General features: G+C 53.8%; 1 protein-coding gene across 1 annotated transcript in view; it reads left to right on the top strand.

Moving 5' to 3' along the window:
• Window positions 1-23,659, top strand: part of TRIO (trio Rho guanine nucleotide exchange factor) — a gene marked incomplete at its 5' end in the record, with an annotated part of 242,520 nt that overhangs the window by 185,416 nt on the left and 33,445 nt on the right. The gene's annotated exons all lie outside the window — the stretch shown is intronic.

The raw sequence follows: 23,659 nt of genomic DNA on the forward strand, positions 1-23,659 counted from the left end.
TAATCCATGCTCCAACTTTGTATGAAAGTGTTTATTAAGACAGGAGAGAACCGTGCGCAGGTATTGACGCCATCCATATTAGAGAGGGGCACAGAATTACACAGACGGTGCAGTTATAAACAGTGCGCGAGAATCTCTTCCCACGCTTGCTGTCAGTGGCCGGGGTGAGGGCTGTCGGGGGGCAGCATAAGCGGGAGAGCTCGGGGGAAGTCACAGCGTGTCCCGCCGGGTGAGTCACAGCCAGGCAGGGGGCCCCCGGAACAGGATGGAGGTGTCCGCTCCCCACTCTCTGTGTTGGCCCCCTGCGCGGCCTCCTTCCCGACATTGCCGGCGGCGTCGGGGTGCAGACAAACTGCAGCTCCTCTTTCTGTTTCCTCGCGATGATCAGAGTCTGCAGAGGCTGAGAAAAGTGACTGGGAGCTGCTGTGTTTGGGGGGAGGTTATTTCAGTGTCGAGTGTGCTGGTTTCCATTAAGCATTTTGAAGACGAGTGAATTCTGTCCGTGCAGGGAGACCGTTGTCTTTCTGACTCGGCGTGACTTGGCGCTCATCTCCCTGCGGCTTTCGGCAGGTCTGGCTCTGTGCACCGGGGTGAGGAGCCCCGGCCCGGGAGTGCAGGAGCGGGCCTGCGTCCTCCTCCGCGTCCCTGTCCCTGTGATCACGGGGAGGCTGTCCCTGCTTTGTGCGCCCGGAGCTAGCATGCCCAGAAAGACTGCGCAGCTTCACAGATTTGACTCAGGGTCTCCATAGCTGAGAAGGAAAGCTGTGTAAGATTCTGGCTCATGCTGAAGTTTCGTGTGTCCCTGGTCACATCTGTTGAAAGCTACCGCTCAGATTCCCAGAAAAACAGCCCGCGCGCCACGTTCCCACATACCATTCCCGCACCCTTGTTCAGCACCCCTTCTCCGAAGAGGGGACAGAGAAGCAAGTCTTCGAGCTGACTTCTCATTTCTAGACGTCGCGCGCGGCTCACAGGTACAGTCAGGGGCAGGTGCGGCTGAGAGCTGGGCCCGCAGTCCCCCCACGCGTGGAGCGCCCTCTCTGCCCGGTCGCCACGTCTCCTCTGGCGTTTCCTCAGGCTGTCAGCGCGCACGTGTGAGTCCTCGCTCTCTCACGTAGAAGGTGGCGTGTCTTGCCCCTGGCTCTTTTCGCTCAGCCAGACCTTGTAGGAGCATCTCCAGGACTGGAATCCTCCACGCGGTCCAGAAGTTCGGGTGTGCCCAGCCAAGGTTCGGACCGTCGTGGTGCCGAGCCGGCGGGTTGTTCTGGTCACGGGGGTGCTCTCGCTGCTGCCCGCACCGCCGCGCGCACTGTCTCTCCAGCCTGTGCGGGTGCACCTGTTCCCACACATGGGAACCGCCACCTGGATCACAAATTAACTACATCAGAAAAACAGCACAACTTGCTTTTATGTGACTTTTTAATATTTCCAATAACAGTCCTGACATTTGAGCCATGCTGAACCCCTAATTCCATGTATCCACTTAGGGGGGAGGGAAAACTGTGTCCCCTTTGAATAAGGTCTCTCTTAAATCACCCAGAGTGTCCCTGTCACTCCTCTGCGAGGGGGACTTGGATGGACGTCCCCTCGGGGCTCTCCAGGAACGCGCAGTGGGGTGTGCGTGTAAATAACTTTGACCAGTGTCAGTGTTTTCATCACAGATTCAGCCCAAGGGGCGCACAGATGACGTTCTCCCCTAAATGTGAGTGGTAGCGGTTTCCAAAGAATGAGTCACTTCTCTCCCAGGTGTATAAAAATAGCTCTTTGTGGTGCCACCGTTTTGCAGACCTGCTTATGAATCCAAACCACACCACCACCTGGAAGACACTCCCGGACGAGGTGGTGCTGTCTGGGGCTTTCCTTACGGACTGTAAAGTCCCTGTGTAATCCTGGCACTTTCTGAAGGATTCGCTATCACTAACACTTCCCGGAATTTTAAAAGTGTTCTTCTCAACACCCTCCCCGATAGAACTTCCTTCCTGCTCTACAAACACTGTGGAAAGGGCTTGGGAGGGGCAGAAGAAGGGTGTGCAGGCTGGAGGTCAGCGAGTTAAGGAGGCTGACCTTTGCACTCTGACCCCACAGCCCGCTCTATCTAGCCAGCCTGGGGTTGCATATGGCTCAGAGCCGCCGCCCTGGGACTTTCTGAGCCGGCCGGGCCAGTCCTGGTGGTGAGACCCACGGATCCTTTGGGCAGCTCAGTCATTCCACGAGGCTGACTATTCAAGGGGGGTCATCCTTTTCCTAAAACTTTTCTAGCCAAGCAGAAGGCAGGAGACCCAGTGTGTTTATGACCTGGAGGCCCTCTTGAACACTGGAGAGGACAGCGGTCAGGCTTGCCCGCCGTGGCGGCTTGCAGGCCAGTGCCGGGATGCCAGCCCTCCCCGGGGCAGCCTGCCCCTCCATGTCATCACGTGCTCCCACCTGAGCCCTGGTTTACTAGAAGGAATGAATACCAAGTGCTGCTGTTAGAGGTAGGTTAGCTTCCTACCGTCTCAAAGACAAGTAGACCCTTCAGTTCTGGAGCACGGAGCCGAAGGGCATCAGCTGGGGGCGGGGTGAGTCCCGGGCTCAGGCGCCATCACAACCACCGCAGAATGAATGCGTTTTCATTCTTCTGAAGCTGGACGTGCAGGGTCATGGTGCTGACGGGTTTCTCCCAGGACCTCTCTCCTTGGCTGGCGGACGGCCGCCCCTAGCGGCCCCTGGCCAGGCCGACCCCAGTGTGCTTCCCCGAGGCCTGTGTCCAGAGAACCCAACTGTGTGGGATCAGGACTCACCCTGACAGCTTCCCTTTAGCTTCAACCCCTCTCTCAGTCGCTTTCTGCAGTCACAGTGACGTTCTGCGAGACGGGGAGGTTAGGGTTTCAGCATACCAGGGTTTTTATTTGGTAGGGGACACAATCGGCCCATCGCTGGGGGCTCTGGACCACAGAAATCACTGTAGGAACCGGACATTTGAGGCTTGGGGAGTGCCTGGCTCTGCTGCTTTTCTCTACATTTTCATCCTCGAGATGCCCCCGGCAGCTTCGAGCCACTGTATTACCTCCTCGTGTGGCAGAAGGTAGTCAGCCCAGCTTAATGGGTGACAGGAACAGGGATTTTAAAAGCAGCAGCCTTAGGGCCCAAGTTTACAGCCACTGCGCATCCTGTTCCCTGTAGCCCGGGAGACCTTTGGGCCAGGGAGGAGCTGGCGCTGCAGGGACTCGCTCAGGAAACTGCCGTCCAGGGCTCCGTTTGCCTTTCTGCTCCGAATTCTGACACCGTCCCCTCTGTGGGCTCGAAGGGAAATGAAGGGGGATCCAACTACGAAAGTAAAAACCAACATTTGTTTAGTCGGTTTACGTCCAGGAGTTAAGGTTTTTGTTCCACAGCCCTTATCCTCTTCCCTCCCACACTCAAAATCAAAACCAGCCGTTGGTTCCCCCCAGCTCTTCCTTGAACCAGCTGGGAAGTGAGCTTCATGGGGCTCCCACCCCAGCCCCCCACCAGGCTTGGAGCTGCACAGGACGGGGCGTCCGGAGCACGTATCCGCCGTCACCGGCAGCACCGGCAGCGCCGCCTGCTCTTTGAGCGCTGTTGTTTTGGTTGTGCTTAGAGGACGCGTTTGTGAGGTTCCCATCTCGTCCTGCCCTTGTGCGGAGAATGCACAGAGCCGCTGAGACAGAGACGGTCCCCCAGCGCGTCCAGGGGGAGTGGGCCAGGGGAGCGCTTGAATGTTTGTTTTGTTAAAGAAAGAGAAAAACTCACATGTTCGTGAAAAGATAGTAAGGAAAGCAATGAAAAGGAGCCTATCGAATTTTTGGCACCCAGATGAAGTGCCTGCGCGCCTCAATAAAGGTGCCTTTGTGGGCCTGCCCCTGCGCTGGGCGGCAGCAGGAAATCCCGTGCTGAATGGAGCCTAAGAGCCGGGCTTAGTCATTCGCCTGCCCCCTCCAGAGCGGGAGGTGTCATCTGTGGGGTCAGACATTGGACAAAACACCCTCCAAACAGGAGTATCTTTGTGCGTGGAACCTGAGAAACGGATCTGGTGGTGCAGCTGGGCTGAGCCGGGCCTGGATGCGCGGCACAGGAGGGGACCCCGGGGAGAATTCGAGGCTGGGGGGACACGACTTCGCGGGCAGCACGTGGGCCCGAGATGGCCCAGGCCAGGCATCGCTGACCGCACAACCTCAGCTACTTCAAACAGGTGGACTGTCATTCAGATGGCCCGCGGACCACTGGAGATATATGGGGCAACTGAGGAAACACTACTTAGAAGAACACTGCCAGTTTCCAGGGGGAGGGATACACAGTCGTCCTAAGAGCTGCGTCATCCGAGTTTCAATCTCAGAAGGTAGCCAGTGTGCACACACACACACACACACACACACACACACCCTCTCACCCTCCTTTTGCTTTTAGGACTTCAGGGGCCTATTGCATTATTCACCCTGCATTAAGTGTGTAAACACTAGGGTTGTTTCCCCTTCAAAAAAGTGCTGTTATGATCTTAATACAAAGACTTGAGTCCTTTTGCTTATCTGCATCTTAGTGCTTATCTGTGCTTTCTCTAAGGGTATTTTTGGTCCTGATTTAAAAAACACCATTTGTGTCGGGACCCTTTTTAAGCCCTTTTTTTGAGAACTGCGTTGGCAAAAATGATGGTCTCCTCACGTATTTTTTTTGTTTGTTTTGGACAAATTAATAACAGACGCTTGAGTATTAAAGTTAATCTTAAATATTTGAGGACTAATTATCATGAGAGGTTGATTATATGAAAAAATGGGGGTGGTGGTTTTTTTTTTTTTTTTTTTTTTTTGGTCACTAATTTTGACCAGAAGAATTTCCCACTCATCTAAATAAAAATACCTTTATTTTCATGAGAACGAGACTGGCAATTATAATTCCGCCACGCAAATGTGTAGACAAATAATGATTCTGTATTTTTTCGGTATATTTTTCCAATTAATCACACCTCTCTGTATTCACAAAGCACTAATTTGTCTCATGTTTCTTTACCCCACAAATGTTCTGCTTTTTATTTTGAAGTGATTTTAGACTTTTAGAGAAAAGTTGCAGAAACAGCACCAAGCATCCCTGAACACCTCGCCAGCTCTGCTCCAGTGTCCACACAAGCCCATATAATGCTCGCAACCAGCACAACACACTTCCTTTCGGGTTTTGCTTTTGTGCCCTTTCTGTTCTACTCGGCCCATCTGCATGTCTTTGTTTTCCATGAGATGTCCCCTCTGAGAACTTGCCACTCCTTTATTTTGTGAGCTGTCCCCACCTTGGGTTCATTGGACTTCTTTTCATAATTAAATGGGGAGCTTGTGCATTTTGGCAAGAATACCACAGAAAAGGCATGTCTTTCTCATTCCTGCTGCTGGTCACCTTGATTCAGCGCCTGCTTCAAGGAGTGCCTGCAGGAATATGAAACCATCAATGAAAAAAAAGAAAAAACACATACTCCACAGTGTTCATAGCAGCATTGCTTAACAGTACTGAGGACATGGGAGCAGCCTAAATGGTCATCAGTGGACAACTGGGTCAAAAAGAGTTGGTGCAGACATACCGTGGAGTACTATACAGCCATGAAAATAATGAAAGGCAGCCATTTTCAACAAAATGGAGGGAGTTATGTTTGTCAAAGTCAGAGCAATAAAAACAAACACTGGATATTTACATAGCAGACAATTCGATAGCATAAAATACTTTAAAAAAACTAGTGGATATTAGTAAACATCCCAAGGGCTCTGAGGCTAAGAGGGGGAGAAAGGGATAAGGGGACAAACAGGATGGTGGTGGGAAAACAAGAGCCAACCATACTGAACCGTTCAGCTCTCGTCTAAAAGCCCGTTTTTGTTCTTCTTTGGAAACTGAATGTTTTCTTGCCCTAAATTGACTTAAAAATGCTCGGCTCCACCTGTTCTCACTATAGTGGGTCCAGAATTGCTAACCCAGACGCCTATGAATTTCCCTAGTAATTAGGTGAGTTCTTCTCCTTCCTACCCTCAAGGGGGCTTTCCATAGCCAGGCTCATTTGTTACAGTGTTAACCTTCCATTTTGAGCACCCACCCCATTCCTGGTGGATTTTCATTATTTATTTGGGGGTATGTGATGCGTAACCATGGTCCCGGGAGTCACCCGCCCCTCACTGGCCATGACTGCTTCAGTTACTCCCCACCCCACCCCCACCGCCCGTCAGTCCTGGGCGGTGTCTTCAGAAGCTCCGTCTCCAGCGGTGGGTCTTCTCTTTTCTCTGTGACACTTTTAGTAATAGGTCCAGGCAGTGAAGGAAAATATCAAAAACATGTGAAAAGTACCAAGACTGAATTTCCCTCTCAGACTCTGCTTGTCAGTGTCCACGTGGCAGCACCTGCTGTTCCACCAGTGCCTGAAATGTGCATCTTAACCCACCCCATCAAGTCCATTCACGTCTGTTTTCAGTCTCGACAGACTCAACCCCATCTGTTCCATCCGGACCGTCTCGCTCTTCTGTCCCTTCCGAGGTCCTGGGCATCTAAGCCCCAGATGGTCGTCATTCCTCACCTTCCCTGCCGGGCCACGCTCACGAGGACAGACCCCCTCGGCGCCCAGGGCCTTCGCCTTGTTCCACCCCTTCCCAGGCGTCTCGTCGGCTTCCTGTTTCCTTTCTGCCCGCCACATTGTCACATCTCTCAGAGCTTTCCCCTCTTCACCGAGGTCCCCAACCTCTGTCCTCCGCTGCCCTCTCCCCAGCCCACGGCCACGGCGCCCGCACGCTCTTCTCCCAGGTCTGCTGAATTCTGCCCTGGGTCTCTCATCTCCAGCTTGGTTCAGACTCTGAGAACAGATTCCTGGTCCTGCCAACCAGGTAGAAATAAGCCTTAGAGCTCAAAACTCATCTCCAGAAGCTTCCACCATCTTCTCCCCTTCGCCTCAACCTCTCCCCGCCCCTCCCATTCACTGACATCAGCCCTGCCCTTGGCTCCGTTGGCCTAGCAGGTCTGGCCGCCCGTCACTCCTTCACGGCGAGGGTCGTGTGGCCCCTGGGGACAATCTTCACAAAGGGCCACGTGACACAGGCAGTGCTCTGGAACCCCACACCAATGACCGGAAGCATGGGAGGGCATGGGAAAAGCTTCCTTTGGGTATTTTCTCATTCTTGCTACGTTGCATTTCTCCCACTGACGTGAGCTTGGAATTGAAGAGAGCAGTCCCTGGGGAAGTGTCTCGTGCACCTTCAGCCAGAATTACTTTATTTGTAAGCTCCATCCCTTCCTCCTTAGGAGAAGACATACATTATGCGTAAAGTAATTAGTCTCCCTGACAGCTCTTTTTTCATTTTGTAATTCATGGTCCTTCCTTGCTTGGCAGTCTGTTTTTGGAAAGGGACAAAGTAAAATATTTAATAAAGGTTGGAGTAAACGAAACCTTAGAATGTCAATTAACTTGATTTCCTTTAGGACATAATTTTTACTGTGTTTTTTTGCCAAAAAGAGAGAAGGTTATTTATTTGGCAATAAAGTTTTTTTTCCCCCTTGCATAAGAAGTTCTCTGTGTAGAATCCACCTCTGCTCGGTCCTGGCATAAGTTCACCATCTGGATCTGTCACGGGACCGTTTATTGGGGAAACAACCTCAGGCTTTGCTTTCGGTCTTTGGAGAAGACTATGAGGCCTAACCTGGGCTCCTGACTGCAAACCCCACTGGTAGCAGCTCGTTTCAAGGGGGGTGTCTCGGTGCCAGAGACGGCTTCTTTTGGGTGCCCTGGATTTATTCTCCTCTTGCCTGTCGTCCTTAATTGTCTTAAACTCAGAAAGAAACTAGAAGCCTGTGCTGTTTTCACATTTTTTTCCTTTGACAATTTTTAAAATTTACTTGGTACCAAACGTAGCAAAGGGGAGAGGCTCCACATTTCACATTCTTTTTAACTGAGGAAGGCAGCGTTTTTCTTAGCCGAGCAATAAACAACACACATACAATTGTTTATACTTTCCGTTCAGAAAGAAGCAGAAATCCGAGGAATTATTAAAAGAACTCAAGAAGAAAGTTGGGGGTTTGTGAAGGTAAAGCGTAGGCTTCAGTAACCCCCTCCTCAAAAAACGTGTTTGTAACTAATGGGCACGTTGTGATGTTCAGATGTGTAGGGAACATTCTGGGTGCCGGTGCCTGGGAGCAGCGACCGGCCCCAGCACGTGTGCCTGCTGGTCTGGGCAACAGCCGCAAGCACATGCCTGCCTGGGCCTGGGAGGTCAGGCTCCAGCTGGTGGCCTGGAAGGCCCGCGCGGGGTGTGCTTGTGCGAAGCCTTCGCGCGCTGGACACGGCAGAGAACACGCAGAAGTAGAGAGTGAGGGTTTCGGCAGCCTGAAGAGAACAGCCAGTTTCCCAAAAGGGCGAAAAGAGCTGCTAAGACACTTCAGTGAAAAGGCCTTGACACACACACGCGAGGCCCCTCTTTCCGCTGGGACGTCGCCTCTCGGGGGGGCGTGGGGAGATGTGTTTCCAACAAGGGGGTGGGGGTGGCATTGCCGCACGGTGATGTCACTGCTGGCTCTGGCCCCGGGGTGATTGTGCTGCTTCGTGCTATCATGTCACCTCAGGAGGCTCTGTCTGCTGTCTGTCCTGAGAAGACCCCCATCCAGACAGGCCCCGAGCCACGCCAGCACGCCCGGTGCGGAGGCCCCCCTCCATCCCTCGCATTCCCCAGTAAGGAAATCGCAGCCTTGGCCAGTGCTGCCGAGGAGAAACATCTGGCTCCAAGCGCCCTAAGAATTTCCTTGAGCTCCAATTAGAGTCACTGTGGTAGAACGTGAGCCAGCGCCGGCCCTTCCCACATGTGAAGCTGGAAGGCAGGGCTGGGAGAGGCAGACGAGCCAGTCCACCCAGACAGCAGCCTGCAGGGCCAGCGGCCCAGGAGCCGCCTGCCACCCACCGCCGCCTCCTACAGTTGGGTGCCCGGCTGCTGCTCCCGTCGGCTCAGCCCTCGCCATGCCCAACGGAGTGAAGCCCGTCGACCCCCTGGACTCGCTGCCCTCGGTCAGCACAGCCTACCGCGCCGGCGGGCAGCCCGGCCCCTGCAAGTACTGGATCCTGGACCTAGGTACCCCGCGCCGCAACCTCCCCCGGGGTGCAGCTGCAGCCAGTGTGTGCTTAGAACAGAGATGCTTTGTGCTGGAACACGGACGTGTGTTCTCTGCCACGGCCGGGGAGTGGGCTGTGCACGGGGTCTGGGGAGGGGTCCTCTGGGGCCGGCACCGGAGGGGGGCTGTGGCCTGGGCAGTTGACTGAGTGTGTGATTGGGGGGCACTTTTGAGTATCTGGGGACTGCTTTTGCTGATGCCTTTTTCCTTGTCAACAGCCGAAAGCCATCTCTGCTCCAAACCACTTTGTGATGGCAGTGGGTCTTAGGGCTGCTTCGGGTTTTGTTTGGGGTTTTTCGGACCACTCAGAAAAAGGCCATGTGCTGTAACCTGCTGGTTCCTCCCTCCTCGGCCCGCGCCACGCAGTCAGCTGCTGCAAAGTCGCACGCGGGGACGGCTCCCCGGAGCCACCGCCACATGGCAGGGGCGTGTGCATGTGCTTGCGCCAGGCTCCGATTTTGTGTGCAGATCGAAGTCAGGACAGGAAATTAGGATTCCCACAGAGATGATGTGAGAAATGGGTGCTTCCTCTGCTAAAGGGGGATCAGTAAACAAGAGAATGGGGGGGTTGGGTCTGGGGGGCCCCACAGTGCTGCCCAGGAGCCTGGCTTCCCAGCAGTGACCTTTGGCACCAGCCCAGACCCAACAGCCTTTAAAATGAGTTTCCCACAGGCTGCGCTGCACCCACCAGCCAAGTGGGCTCCTACCAGAATTCGGTGCCAGCCTGGACACTGAATGTCTGCCCTGCTCTTATCAGGCATTATTCTCATGCACTTGGGGCGAGCAGTGAGGCTGGGACAGGGGGTCTGGTGAGGCCTCTGGCACTTGGAGTGCATGGCCAGCTCCTCAGAAGGGTCGAGGTGGAGGGACCCGCCGGAGAAGCGGGGGTTGGAGGGCCCGAAAGGCCCAGAAACCTGCGTTCAGCACCTGGAGGGGAAGCGGGGCTGTGTACAGGTGGTAAGGAAAAGGCTGGAGTGACCTTTGATGAGGGCCCGGAGGAGGCGCTTGTGCCGTGACGGCAGCGGGTCCTTGCTGTCAGCGTCGGGTGGGGCCTGTTCTGGCAGCTCTTGTTCATGGTATCAGAGCATTTCCCAAGTCCCATATTTTTGAAGATTGTGTTTGTGTTAATGTGGTGGCCTCCCTCACGGCAGGTCTGCGAGGGCCTGGGAGTCTGGAAGGGGTGGGGGATGAGCCCCTTTTCTTTGAGGAAGAGGGTATCTATTCAGCAGAAAGAGCAACTGATCCTCAAAAGTCTGATTTAAAGCCTCAGCCTCTTAGCAGTTCTGGGTTCCGAGTCCAGGACCTGATGTCTCTGACATTGGGGTGCTCCCCTCAGTGTATCATGAACACCCCCAAAACTGAGGCCAAGATTTCTTCATGAGCAGTTTTGCTCAGAAATAATGGGATAGAGGGGACTGGAACCCTTGCAGCCACTCCTTGGGATGGATTCCCTGTGAAGGGACATCATGAAACTAACACTTTGAAATGCTGGAGGACAGTGAGGCTATTAGGATTTTGTTCTGGCAATTCTTAAGCTATAATGGAAACTCCAGGTGTGTTATCCAAGCTGTCACCACGGAATTTTTAAACTCATGCAAGTTTGGAAAGATGTGTGTGCGGTGGAGTTTTCGTGAAGAAAAATAGAATAATCTCTTCACGGTACGCGAGAGATGACCCTCCCCCTCTCTGAACCCCCCGCAACTCCTCACCCCCCGAGATATATGACTCCATCTCTTTCCAAGCCTTCACAGGAATTCCAAGACAATTTCCTGAATGCCATGTTGTATCAGGGAGATATTTTAATACATTCTGATTCCACTCATTAAATTGAGGTGGGGAAATACATATGTCTCAGATTGGGAAAGGAAAAAGGGTTTTGAATACTATCCAAGAAATCAATCCCAAAGCAACTCTAAAATGTCATGCAAATCACAGAGAGTGATTGCAAAACTTTTCTTTAGCCCCACAAATAATCGAGGGGTTCCTCGCTTGGAAGACCTTGGGGAAAGGCAGTTTTCTGCTTTCTGACGTTTTCCGTAAGGCATGTCCTTGTCCAAATGTGCATTAGTCTTGCTTGGAGTAATCTGCATAAAAGCCAGTGATTTGCAGACATTGCCATCACCAATATCTTAGACAGTCTTGAACCCAGAGTTTTACTGCTAAGCTTTGTTAGGAAAAGAACTCAAGAGAAAGTTAGCTCAAGAGGACCGGACCTGGTCTCTTAAGGGGATTCCAAGAGGGAGCCCCGTTGTGCTGAGAAGAAGTGACACCTTTGAACCTTCTCCTTCTGCACTGAGTGTACCTTTTAGAGAGACACGGTTCTGCTCCCTGGCAGTGCCCCCAACACTGGGCACATCTTTACATAGCAGAACCTGTGCGCCTCGACCTCTTGAACACCCCCACATCTGGTTTGGTTGTGGTTTTATTTTTTTTGGATGAGTTGTTAGATTCTCACCCATGCCATCTTTTTTGTCTTTATAAATGAAAGGTAAACCCAGGAAAGCTGTTTCTTTGATCAACCATGTGTGAACCTGTCCTGGAAGCATCCAAGTAGGTTAGCAGTGGCGGCCCCCACACCCAAGGGGGCCAGGATGGCCCCCTTCTTGAGAGGGAAGGAGAAGGGCCACAGAAGTCCCCCCGCAAAATGGCATTGTTCCCCTTTGGAGATGACCATTTCACACCAGCTCCCGTGCAGAAAAAACCCACCTCCCACCTCCTTTGCTCCCTTGGTACCTGCAGGCAGGTCAGCGTGAAGGACCCCGTGTGTGATAGCACAGTGAGAAGAGCGTGTTCCACGCCTGCTGGTCTCAGCTGACCCCCCACCATGTGTGACCATGGGTAAATCCTGGCTCTCCCCTCCAAAAAAAGGAAAATGTATGCTTGCTGCTGCTATGATTATGTTTTCCCAACACTACATTAAAAGCTACTTTTTCCCCTTTTAAACAAAGTGCAGTTTTAAAATAATTTTAATTTCTTTTCCCACTTTTCCCTAACCAAAGTGTATGTTGGCAGATTTTGTAGGTGAAAAGTATTGCACCCAAGTTTGTCTATGTCCAGCCAAAAAAAACAAAGAAGCTTAAAATTATTGGACCTAATTTGGGGTGAATGTACATTCTGGAGATATTAAAATTTTTTCAAAGTTGACACTAAACACAAACTGAAACGTGCCCTCCCCCGAGGTCCCCGGGGCAGACCTCCCTTCCCAGCCCTGGAGTCCTTGTCCAGAGCAGGCGCCGCCTCGCTCCAGCCAAGCCTTTCTCTGCAATGGCCTCTTTCCTAGAGGACCCCTCTGACAGGGCTGGAAGGGAACATAGATTTATGACTTTCTAGTCTGAAGAATTGCCTCCAGGTGCTCAGAGTGGGTCTCCGGGGTGAGTGAGTTGGGGCCTGGGCGCGGGTAATGACCGTGGAATCCTCCACAGGGGACCCTCCGTTTCCCCCTTCCTGTCCCCGAGGACGGAGGCGGGGGCATAGGAGCGTGGAGCAGCCACCGCCCAGATGCCCCAGCCGTTCCTCAGACACCTCTCACATAAATCCATACAAACGTGAACAAAGTGGTTTACCCCAAAGTACACAGTTTCTCTGAAATGATGCTAATGAATAAAACAGCGGAGCAGTCGTGGGCTCTGGCGCAGCAGAAGGGGGTAACAGCCTTCTGCTATGATAATACCTGGGCACCTTCTAGTCTTTTTCTATATAAAATGAAGGCGCTTTCTTTTATACTTCATTAAGTTTGACTGTGACAGACCATCTCAATCCAACCTATTGTCTCCTTCCTGAAACGCGCAGCTGAGGGCAGCTTCTGTTGTTCCGTCTTACTGAAGTCGATCACCGCTCAGGCTGTCGTGCAAATCGTGTTAAGGTCAGCCTGGAAAGACTCGTGTTATGCTCACCTCTAAGGGTGCAGCCCCTGGGAACCTTCTGGGGCCGAGGAGACGCCCTGAACACCGTCCCTCCTCCCTATCTCTTACCCTGAATGGGAGCGTGTAGGAAGCCCCAGCAGTGACGGGGCCGGGGCCTCTAGTCATGACAAGGGATGAAAGTGCTTGTTATGACCCAGCACTGTTTTCCCGCGTCTCTCTCCAGCTGAGGAGCAGCACCTCGCTCAGTCAGTCCCTCCCGCCCACTCCCATGCAGAGGCGTAGCCTCTCCTGCCTCCGCGTCCTGGGCACTGGCGGCAGCCAGGCATGACCGGGCCTTCCTCGCAGAGGCGGCTTCCACGGCTTTGTCTACCAGCCGCTTGGGTCCTGCCTGGAAGAGCTCCAGCCTCCCTGCCGCCTCGCTCCCCCCACGGCTCGTCTGCGAGACCATGGCAGGGAGGGGTTCCTAGAAGGCTACCCTGGCCCAAAGGCCATCACTTCCCGGCACGGGGTCCCCTCAGACCCCAACTGCCTGCCTAACTCCAGAAACAGCGGCTCCGGCCTCTCTCTTTGAGTGTCGGCTCTGGGGGGAGTTTGAGCATGTGACCTCCCGCGAAGGGTCGGGCAGTCCTCGAGAGCTTTGAAAACAGTAAACTTGAAAATTAAATTTTCCACCTTTTGGTCTTTGTGGGGAAGTGGGGCGCCAGATGCCATGAAGTCAAACAGGACAAGAGTCTGGGGTCTCCACAAGCAGAGCTCCCGCCCTGCTGCCCCTGGCCCCTCCACGCCCTGGGCGGTGGGTGCTGGGTCCCCCCGCCCGGCCCGTGGCCCCTCGTGGCTGTGTGGTTAGGGAACAGCCCGCTTTGGGGAGAGGGGTCAGAAAAATCACCGCTGTCAAAGCAGGTCCTAGTTGGTTAGGACTTGTTGTTTTGGGATCAGGTGACCGGGGACTGCGGACATAGAACGGACTGGATAGTGGCTTGTGGTGGGGCGTCGCCGGCTCCCTCCACAGCTGTAAGTCTCTCGGGTAACATCCCCCCTGAGCCCCAGCCCCAGCCCGCCTGCCGGGTGGATGATGTGGACACCGATACTGCTTGGCAGGCTCACAGCAGAGCATTCCAAGGCCAGATTTTTTTTTTTTTTTGGTTCTTAATGCCGCATAAAAAGGAGCATATGGCCGTAGGAAATGAGGTCTGTGGCCCTATGAAAACATCAATCAGATTGCATGGTTTAGAGGGTATTATATAATAGCACATAGCATGTTCCGTGTGCTGTCGTGCTGGACACGGACTTTCTAGAATGCAGGTAGAGAGGCTTTTGCATGTCGGCTTTCTGCATGTGGTCTCAACTTAAAATAATAATAAATTTATGAATGAAGGGAAAGTTGTTACCACCTGAAGTAAATCAATCCTGTCATTTAAACCACTAGCCGCAGATTTTGCCTTTAAAGCCGCCGTGCCTGGGAGTGTCCGCATGTCCCTGCTTCACTCACAGGCATTTTCAACCTAAAACATCTCCAGAGCTGCAGATTGCCCCCTGAAAAGATCTTTGCCTTCCTGTTTTAAAAGGTGGTCTGAGTTCATTTTCCTTCAACAAGTGAAAAGAAGACAGTCAAAAGCAGGATTATTGACTGAAAAATACACTTGGGAATGGAAGCCCCCTTGCCTGCAAATGAGTTTAACCCTTTCACTGCAGGCGCGCCGCGGTTCTATCAGGAACGACGGTGCCCCCAGCTGAGTGGTCACGCTCCTCAGAGCCTCCAAAAGGCAGAGTTGGACCAAGGGGGGGTACGTGAGTGTGGGTGCTTGCCGATTCCCCCCATATTACCTTTCTATTCCTTAAAGGGTGATTGTCCAGTCAGGGAAATACTAAACACTGTATTGCCTCGGGATAACCTCCCAAGGGAAGAAATGAAGCCTCAAGCACCCTGGTGTACCCCAGGGAGAAGCAGTGTACTGAATACTAAGTAACTAGGTAAACAGACAGAATCTGTTGCTTAAATGCTCTTTGTTGGTGTAAGTGATGTTTATCTGAAGCAGCTTTGTGAAGAGAGCAGCTAGTTCACTTTTGGGGAGCACAGAGCACCTCTGAGTCTGAAAAGGCTGGAGGAGCAGAGCAGCCTTCTCTGCGGGGTGGTAGGAGCTGCAGGGCATGGGGCTGGCCTGCTGGTAAGCTGGAGGGGCCCCAGCCTGCCTGGTCCCAATGCCCCTCTCCTACTGAGCCCCCACAGAAGATGCCTGGCTTCCACCGTGCTTGTGTGCAGGTGTAGAAGGGGGGTGTGGTTCCAGGTGACGGGTGGCAAGCCCTCCCTCTGCCTCTGCTCTCACTGTGGTCAAGTCACGAGCCAGTCTCTTCCGCTGCCTGGTGCTCACGTGGAGAGGTGCAACGCTGGGCTCCATGGGGCAGCAGGGGACCTTTCCTGATGAGGGTTCTTGTGGACCTCCTTGTCCACCCAGCTGTGGATGCTGAAGAGCTCCTGGCTTCTCCCTCGGGTGGGTGGAGGCCTGCAGGGAGCGCTGGCAAACAGGAATGTCTGCAGGATTCGTGTGTGTGTGTTTCCAGTCCCATTTTTAAGGAAAGTTTTTGAAAAGGCATCTTTCTTTCACCTGGCAAGGATATCTTGAAACATCTGCTTTTACCCTTATGTAAAAATGCAGAGTGAGCCCAAACCCCTCCTGGTCATCACTGGCAAGACAGCTTCTAGGGGATTCCTCTTTCCTTGGTGACAGCTTAGACCTCAGGCTGCAGAAGAAGTCTGTTGTTAATCTTCCAAAAATATATGCCAAGGCCTAACTCACATGAAAAGCAGGGAAAATGGACCTGTCATTCCAAGAAAACAGAAGTATGGGCTAGAAATTCCTTCCACAAAGCCGGCATTTGTTCTGGGCAGAAAGGCTTCCTCTAGAAAGAAACCCCAGGTAAACTCGGCAGAGTGGCCGTGTCATGAGTGTGTGGCTTTAGCAGCGTGTTCATGTCTGTGTCAGATCCAGGGGCGCCCAGTGGTCCCCATGGATCCCAGGAAGGGGCATCAGAGAGGCCCGGCCATGCTAGTGCCTGCTGCACCCCCTCCTACCCTCATCTGCCCAGCATCCTGGTCACAGGCAGGACAGTTCCATGCTCATCTCCAGGACACCAACAGTGTGGTGACCCCCTGTTACCAGACGCGAATCCACTGGCATCTAGAACATTCCTGCTGCAGCAGGAACAAGCCAGGTCCCCTTTGTCAGGGCATGGATAAGTCCACCCACCAGCTCTCTATGAAATCCCTGGCGTGAAGCCAGAGTGACTCGAGTCCTTTCCGTTTTTCACAATCAGCCATGACTCTTCCCTCGTCCCTCGTTATTTCATTTCTGGGGTGTGTTCACATTTCACTTTGGCAACATGTGAGAATCCCGTCGTCTGATTAACCCAGTGAAGCCTCTGCCGTTTGCTTTCACATTTCTTTGTGGGAAGTTCAAATGGAAGAAGCCCTTTGAAACGAGAAGGGATCCCGACCAGAAATTCTCACAAATTCGCCTTTCCCTCCCTGGTAGGGATGAGGGTAAGAGGAAGGCGACCTGGGGCTCAGCCCTTGTTGACACAGTCACACCTGCTGTGACACTGTAATGCCCTCGGGACTTGCAGAAGCCACACGAAGAGTGAACAGCAGTTAGTGTCTGGGGTCTGAAGGCGAACTTGCACGTGTGGCTTCTGCGTGCTGTTCTTTTTGGCCCCACAGACGTGACAGGCCTGCGTCCCTGACCTGCTCACGGAGGGTGGTGTAGAGGCTGCTCTGCTGTCACCAAGAGACCTGAGCACGCCACTAGGAGACTGTGTGAGGTGTGTTTGTGCCTGTATATATGTGTGTGCCTGAGTGTGTGGTGTGCATGTGTGCTGTGTATGTTTGTGCTGTGTGTACAGTGTGTGTGCCTCTGTGTGTTGTGCATGTGTGCCTGTGTGTGGTGTACATGTTTGTGTGTGCGCACGGTGTACGTGTGTGCATGTGTGGCGTGTGCCTGTGTGTGCGCATGCTCAATTTTACCCTCCACAAAGAAAAAACTGGAGCGACTGTTCCTAGTTGAGTCCAGTTGTTTCTGGCTGAATCCGTCTTAATTGATGCCAGCGATTCGATTGCGTCCTTCCCTTCAGGGGTCACCCGGAGGTGGGCTGCTGGGGATCGCTCCCCCGAGCTTTCAAGGGTGGGAGGTGTGCCGTTTATGTGCATTTTCTCAGGCAGCGAGGACCATGTGTTCCTCATTACAGCCGAGCCGTGGCCACGCTGGCCCTCTGGTTCCGTCTAGGGATTATTAAAAAAAAAAAAAAAGGCAGGGGAATTTATCTTTCGCCTTCATGTCTTCTCTGTTCACTCCATATTTGAAAGCAAATTCAAAGTTCACATTTTTGCATGAAGCCCCCAGTGTGCCCCAGTTGGTAAAATGTGTGAGATTCGCTCCTGATGCCGTCCTGCCACGCTTTGGCCTGCCCCGCCCCACACGCGCATGCTCCGTGCCTCTGTGCAGTTCTGACTTGTTTATTAGAAGGTGGAGAGCAAGTTAAGGCTTAAAAAGGATTTCGAGAGCAAATTAAGAACCACTCACCCCCACATTGCAGATGAGTGGACCTGCAAGGGCAGGGTCATTGGAAGCTCGAGGCCCGTCCAGGACACCTTTCAGATACTGACCCACAGACAGAACCCAGGGCTCGGTGTGAGAAGGGTGTTAGAAAAGTCCGCGCCGCTCTGCTCCAGACCAAAAGCAGAGCCGCATTCCTGGGCGGGCCTGGTTCCTCCTCCTGACCAGAACTCCCCGGGAAACTCCAGCTTCCTCGCCCGTCCTCGGCCTCCCGACACGGCCTTGTGAGGTGAAGGTGGGACCTCAGAAAGGCGCGTGGACACCCGAGACAGAGGAGCTCCTCTCAGGGCTGCCGAACTCCTGGTGCCTTGTGGTGGTTTGTTTCTGAGTCCATAAAAGTGTCACCTTGATTCCAGAGGCAGGGAGTGAAATCCGGGGTCAAGAAGGTGGAGGTGACCATCACTTACGTGGGAAAGCTGGCCGCAGGGTCTCTGGACAGCCCCATCAGCCCCATAGGCCACAGCTTACCTGCTCTTGGCCTCCTGCTGGTGGTTTCGGGCCTGATGCCCCGTGTACGCCCCAGCCTTCGGGCACTGTGAGAACTTCCTTGGTGGAAACCCCTTGACACAACTGAGGTTCTAGGAGCCGTCCTGCCATGCCGTTGTCTGATGGGATCATCCTCAGGTGTTAGAAGCAGCTGTCCGGGGTGGCCCTGAATTCCTTTCTCCTGTGATGTAAGTGTTTCTCAAGCCCTGACCCCCTAACGGTAAATCTCCTCTCTCCGTGGAGTGCCCCAAGCTGAGTTAGGGTCCCTGGGGGGAGTGGGGCCAGCTGAGATCATGCTGGGGGCCCGTGGAGGAGAATCTGAAATATGAGGTGAGATGCCCACGGTAGCCCACTCCTGGAGCGTCTGTGGTGTTGATCCCTGGAAGGAAGGGCTGCAGGACAGTGCAGGGAGACGCACAGAGAGAAGGACAGGATTCAGGCTGGGGGTTCCTACCCTCAGCTGCGTGTGCTTGCTCTAAAGCACTTGCAAACATCTTCAGGACTCTAGCGCTGTGCAATGAGGAGAGGGTTAAAAGGAAATGCAACTCTTCTCAGTCTGCAGCCAGCAGGAAAAGGGCCTTTTCCCTTCTTTCTTACTTGGGGAAGAAAAAAAAAAAACGCTTTATTAATCACAGATGTCTCGAATGTGCAGGCGATTTCTCCTGTCCCAGCAGCTGGAGAGCTGTGTGCGTCCTCCTGGTAAAACTCTTTCCTGAGAGGGGTCAAAGGGCAGGGCGCCCCGCCCCCTCTTTCTTTAGCTTTCTTCTTTATTTTCAGAGGGAATCCAACGTGGACTTAGTGTGAACCCTAGTTCAGCGAGGAAGTCATCTCTTAGAGGTGCTGCCTCTCAGAGAGCAAGAGAGGAACTCGGGTTGGTTTTTTTCTCTCCAGGCTGAAGCCGACCATAAATGACTTTCTCCTGCACACAGAGGAGCATTTTTCCAGTAGCTCTGGTGGGCTGATAGCGCCTCTTTATGCTGAAGTTGACTGTCCTCTTCGCAGGACATCATTAAAAAAAAAAAGATACGGTGACGTCATTCCCCTTGGGCTGCCGCCTCCAGCTCAGCGTGACTTTGAAGAGGGCCTAGACACCCCGCCGGGGCCGTGATTACAAGGATAGCCAAATGCCTTGTTTTCCGGGTCCTCCATACTGCAGAAATACAGCGTCAGTTCCGTGCTGCCAGGGAGTCCTGGGGGACGTGGGCTCTGTCATCCTTCTTCACAGTTTGTAGAACCCATTAGCTCCTGAAGTCCTGTGAGGTGAGGACCTTCGGGGGCCAGAACCTTTGCCTGGGGCTGCGGCCATCGAGCAGAGGGCCAGGCCCAAACCCAGGCCCGTGGGCAGGTCCAGAGCTCCTGCGCTGTCCCTCTCACCTGGAGTCAGGTGTCTCCCCAAGCTGGAAGGCGGGGAGCACCTGAGCAAGTCTGGAGGTGAAAAATCAAGAGCACTGTGTTGAGTCTTTTTTCCAAGAAGGCGAGGGTTCAAGGGGAGACAAGAGACAGTCACAAAGGCGGGAGCAGGATCAATAGGATTTAAGGGACAGTGGGTTTTCCACCCTATATTTTGAGTCACTTGGGTCCTGAGCCCGCTCTCTGCCCTGCTTGGGGGTGGTGTTCGTGGGCTCCCCCCTTGCCAGGGCTCCGAGACCTGGCTGCGCCTTGCGGGAAAGCAAGACACGGTGTGGCTGCTCCGGGACTAAGCACCGAATTAGCCCCTGGTGGGTCAGTCATTCAAACTTGAACTTGGTCGACGTCTGCCGTGACCTGTCGCTCATCTCAGAACGGACCCAGTGCCACTGAGGCTGGCCAGCCGGCCCACAGTGTTCTCCTGGCGTTATGGGGAGATTTGCTGAGGGGGGGAGAGCGCGTAGCTGGCGATGTGTGCGTTCGCCTGCCCACTGGTCACTCACTCAGTCCGCACCTATTAGGTTCCCAGGAACTCCCAGGCAGCCATTGGCAGCTGGGCTCTGTCGTGAAAAATCAGACCCGGTGCCCACCAGGGAGGCCTGGAGCCCACAGTCCGGCGGGCTTCCTGCTCGGCAGTCACCCAGCTTTCCTGAGATGGCCGCGTGGGGCTGTGAACCCGCCAGCCCTGAGCTACGGGGAGCCGGGTCTTCGCGGCAGGGCGGCCCGGACCGCACACGCAGCATGTCCCCGCCACGAGGGTTCTCCGGGGAAAGCTGCTGCGTGCGGGCCGCAGTTGGAGACCTGCCCGGGGAGCCCTGGGGAAGTGTGTGAGACGGAGAGACAGAAAGATTTATGCTCCCCTTAGCCCAGGGACCGTGAGACCGGATCAGACTGGAGGCCTTCGGGGCCTGTGTCTGCTTTAAAATTTTCAGACACTGTCCTAGCGGCCCGCCTGTCTTCGGGTAACTAACCGTGATGGCACACGCTTTATTTCGCTCCGTCGGTGGCTGCATGATGTTTCAGTCATTTGTCGGTTTTTGAAATCCTTGATCTATGCATTATGTCAACATCCAGCACACAAGCGGAGCGGCCGGTCTGTTGACTCAGGCAGGGGGAGTCTCGGTATCGAAAAGAAAAATAGACAATTTGCTGTCTCTTCGGTGTCAGCCTGCGGGCTTGAGCCTTAGTGTTGAGAACAACGTGAGAAGAGACGGGTTTTCTGCTTTGCTCTTTATTTCACTCCAGTGGTTATTTTCTTGCCAGTCACCAGATCTGTGATTTCTGCGTCAGGCCTGCAGATCTGACAAAGGACCTGCTTTGGTTGCAGACAGACAAGCTCGTCCTGTACACGTTCAGGTTTCTGAAATGAAATGTCTTTCAAGGTAAAATCGAAAATGTGAGGAAAGGCCCTTTTCGTGCGAGCGGCCAGCATTTTTCTAAGTCATGAGTTCCAGGAAAGAGAAACGATGTCGTTCCTGGTGTGATGACGGGCCGTCGCTTCTTGCGAGCAGCCGTCCCTCTGACCCCGGGCCCCCACCTCCTCCCTGGGTCCAGGTGGGCCCCTCCAGGCCGCCGCCAGGTTCGTGACACCCGACCCGCCGGGCAAGAGGGAGACATTTCCAAACGGCTCTCCAAGAACGGATCCCGTGTAGCTGAGCCCAGAGAAAGTGAGGACGGGCCCAGCCTCATCTCCTTTTGAACCATTTCCGTCACCAGCTGCTCCTCTGCCTGGCAAGACCAGTGCTCTGAGAATTGTCCTCGTAAAGCCCACGGGCCCATGCACCTATCAGATTAGGTCACAGGAGCGGTGTCAGAACCCAGACGGGCGTCCGCTTCACTTAGGAGCCATCTTGTGAGCTGCCTTGCCGTCCCCCAGCCATGGCTCCCCCCCCCCCCCGAAGTCTCACTTGCAGGCACAAAAGCAAATGTCAAGCTCATTTGTCGGCCGAGCTGGTGCGCTCACTTCTAACCTGTGAGTCTGCTCCTGAGCGTTAAAACCAGTCATTGATTTGTTTTGATAAAGTAAGAGGGCCCGGGGGCTGTGGTGGGGGTGCGGTAACGGACAAATGAAGAGGTGTGACCCTACTCCCCTAAATCATAGTGTTGTACACTGACGCTCCTCCCGTCAAACACACCTTCATCAAAAATAAAAGGTAAGAGGGCCTCGGTCTCTCCCTGCCCCTTTGCCTCCTGTGGCACCTGAGCCTGCTCACCTCCCAGGCTGCACCGGGGCCGCCACCCGCTCCGCGTGTGAGCCGTTCGGCTACATGGCAATGGCCGTCCTCGCTCAGCACTGAGTCAGCTGGCCCTGCCCCCTAGCCGGGGATTTCCACATTTCCAGTCAGTGCTTACTAAGCAGCAGCTGTGTGCCCGGCACCGTGCCAGGCCCGGGAGGATACCAAGTAACGGGCAGACGAGCCCCTGCCCTGTGGCTGACAGTCTCGTGACCTGGTGCGTGGTTGTCCAGGCCAGCCCCTCCACGGGCCGCGCGGTGTCGCCTCCTCATGGAGCCCTCCGCGATCCCTGTTCCTTCTCAAGCCCTGGAGGGGTTTGTGCTCCCGTAGCATGAGTGTCACATTCCTGCCCGTGTGAGTTACATGATCCCCGGAGGCTCTGAGTGGCGGGTCCCCTGGGAGAAGGAAGCAGGTTTGATTCATCTCTGTCCAGTGGCTGGACTGGGCCCTGAGCCACATGGAAGACAAGCCTGGGAAACAGGCACCTTGCAGTGTCGATAAGACTTGGCACTTATAACCACTAGTTGAATAAGTTACTGTCGCCGTGTGGATTACCCAGACCCGCCCCTTTTACCTTTCCTGTTGTCACTACCCCGAGCACTTTCCTGGCACCAGGGACCACGTCCACCTCGCTTGGCCTTGCCCCCAAGTCAGTGCCTGGGAGAGTCCCTCGGAAGTATTTACTGCGTGAGCACACTGTCAGCCTAATGGCTTCATGCTCCCCTGCCTCTTCCCGAGGAAACTGAGACCCACGGGGAAACGTTTTCGTAACTCTCGTTTAAAAATAAAATAAGGCCTCCCTGGTGGTGCAAGGAGTTAAGCACCGCACCGTGAAGCAATCCGCAGCCACTGCAGCACAAGTTCAATCCCCTGCCAGCCAGAGAGCAACCCACATGGTGCGGCAGACCTCTCCTGTCGCGCCCGCTGCTCCCCTCAGCAGTGTGTTTCAGTCAGTCTGCCTGTTCTGCTCCCCACTCTGTCTCTGGTGAATCCTCTCACCCCCCCATATCTCTGGCCTGTGCCCAAGCTCTTTATGCATAAGTAAATAAATCTTAAAAAAATAAAAATAATAAAGTAAAACAAACTCAGAGGGCCGTAGACACGTGTGTATGTGCACACCCGTGCCCGCACACATGCAGGGGAGCACTCCTGCTCTCCGACAGGATGCCGTGTTGGTTGTGTGGAGCAGAGGTCTGCCTCTGAGGGAGGCCTGGGTATTTGGGAATGACGGGCCTTGCCCGAAGTGCATCATCTGTTTATGGAAGATTATACCCTCGCCAGGCCAGGCGCGGCCGAGGAGGAATGGCCGGCGATTAGACGGGCATCCGCTGTCTGGTCCAGGCGTCTGGAGCAGGCTGGGAACCGCCTCTGACTCTCCCACACATAATCACAGGATTGGGGGGATTAGCTCACTTGCCTTTTAACTGTAGCCATAATGGTCTCCAGGCCACAGAGGTAAATGCAGCCAATACAGGTGTCTGCATAAAATAATCTTTTCACAGATTAATTCTAATTCATTTTTAAGACTTCAAAAGAGAGGAGAAAATGACAGGCGTGGGGAATGGGCTTCTTCCTTACTCCATTTCCTGGAGCAACGAGCTTCGTTCCACTTGCTGGTGGCCAAGCCGGCTGCTCAGGAGAGGGCCCCGGGCGGCCAGGTCGGGCCTCAGGCTGCAGAGCAGCCCCCCTGCCTTCCGGGGACTGTGAGTGGAGCTGCCGGTCACCTTGGTCACCTCGGTCACCTCAGGTTTTTTTTCTTCCTCCTGAAAAGAATCACCAACCCAGGGTTCAGCATATTGAATTTCAGGTTAAATATATAGATTTTCAGGTTATTTTCCATAGAACATTTTAGTTATTTAAGGAAGACTTCTCCTCGCCATTCCTTACAGTATGTTTTGTTGTCACTGGCATTTATTCCAACATGTGAAGGAACTCTTTTGAGGCTGTGAGCCAG

The sequence above is a fragment of the Talpa europaea genome (assembly GCF_964194135.1).
Source record: "Talpa europaea genome assembly, chromosome: 5".
Lineage (NCBI taxonomy): Eukaryota > Metazoa > Chordata > Mammalia > Eulipotyphla > Talpidae > Talpa > Talpa europaea.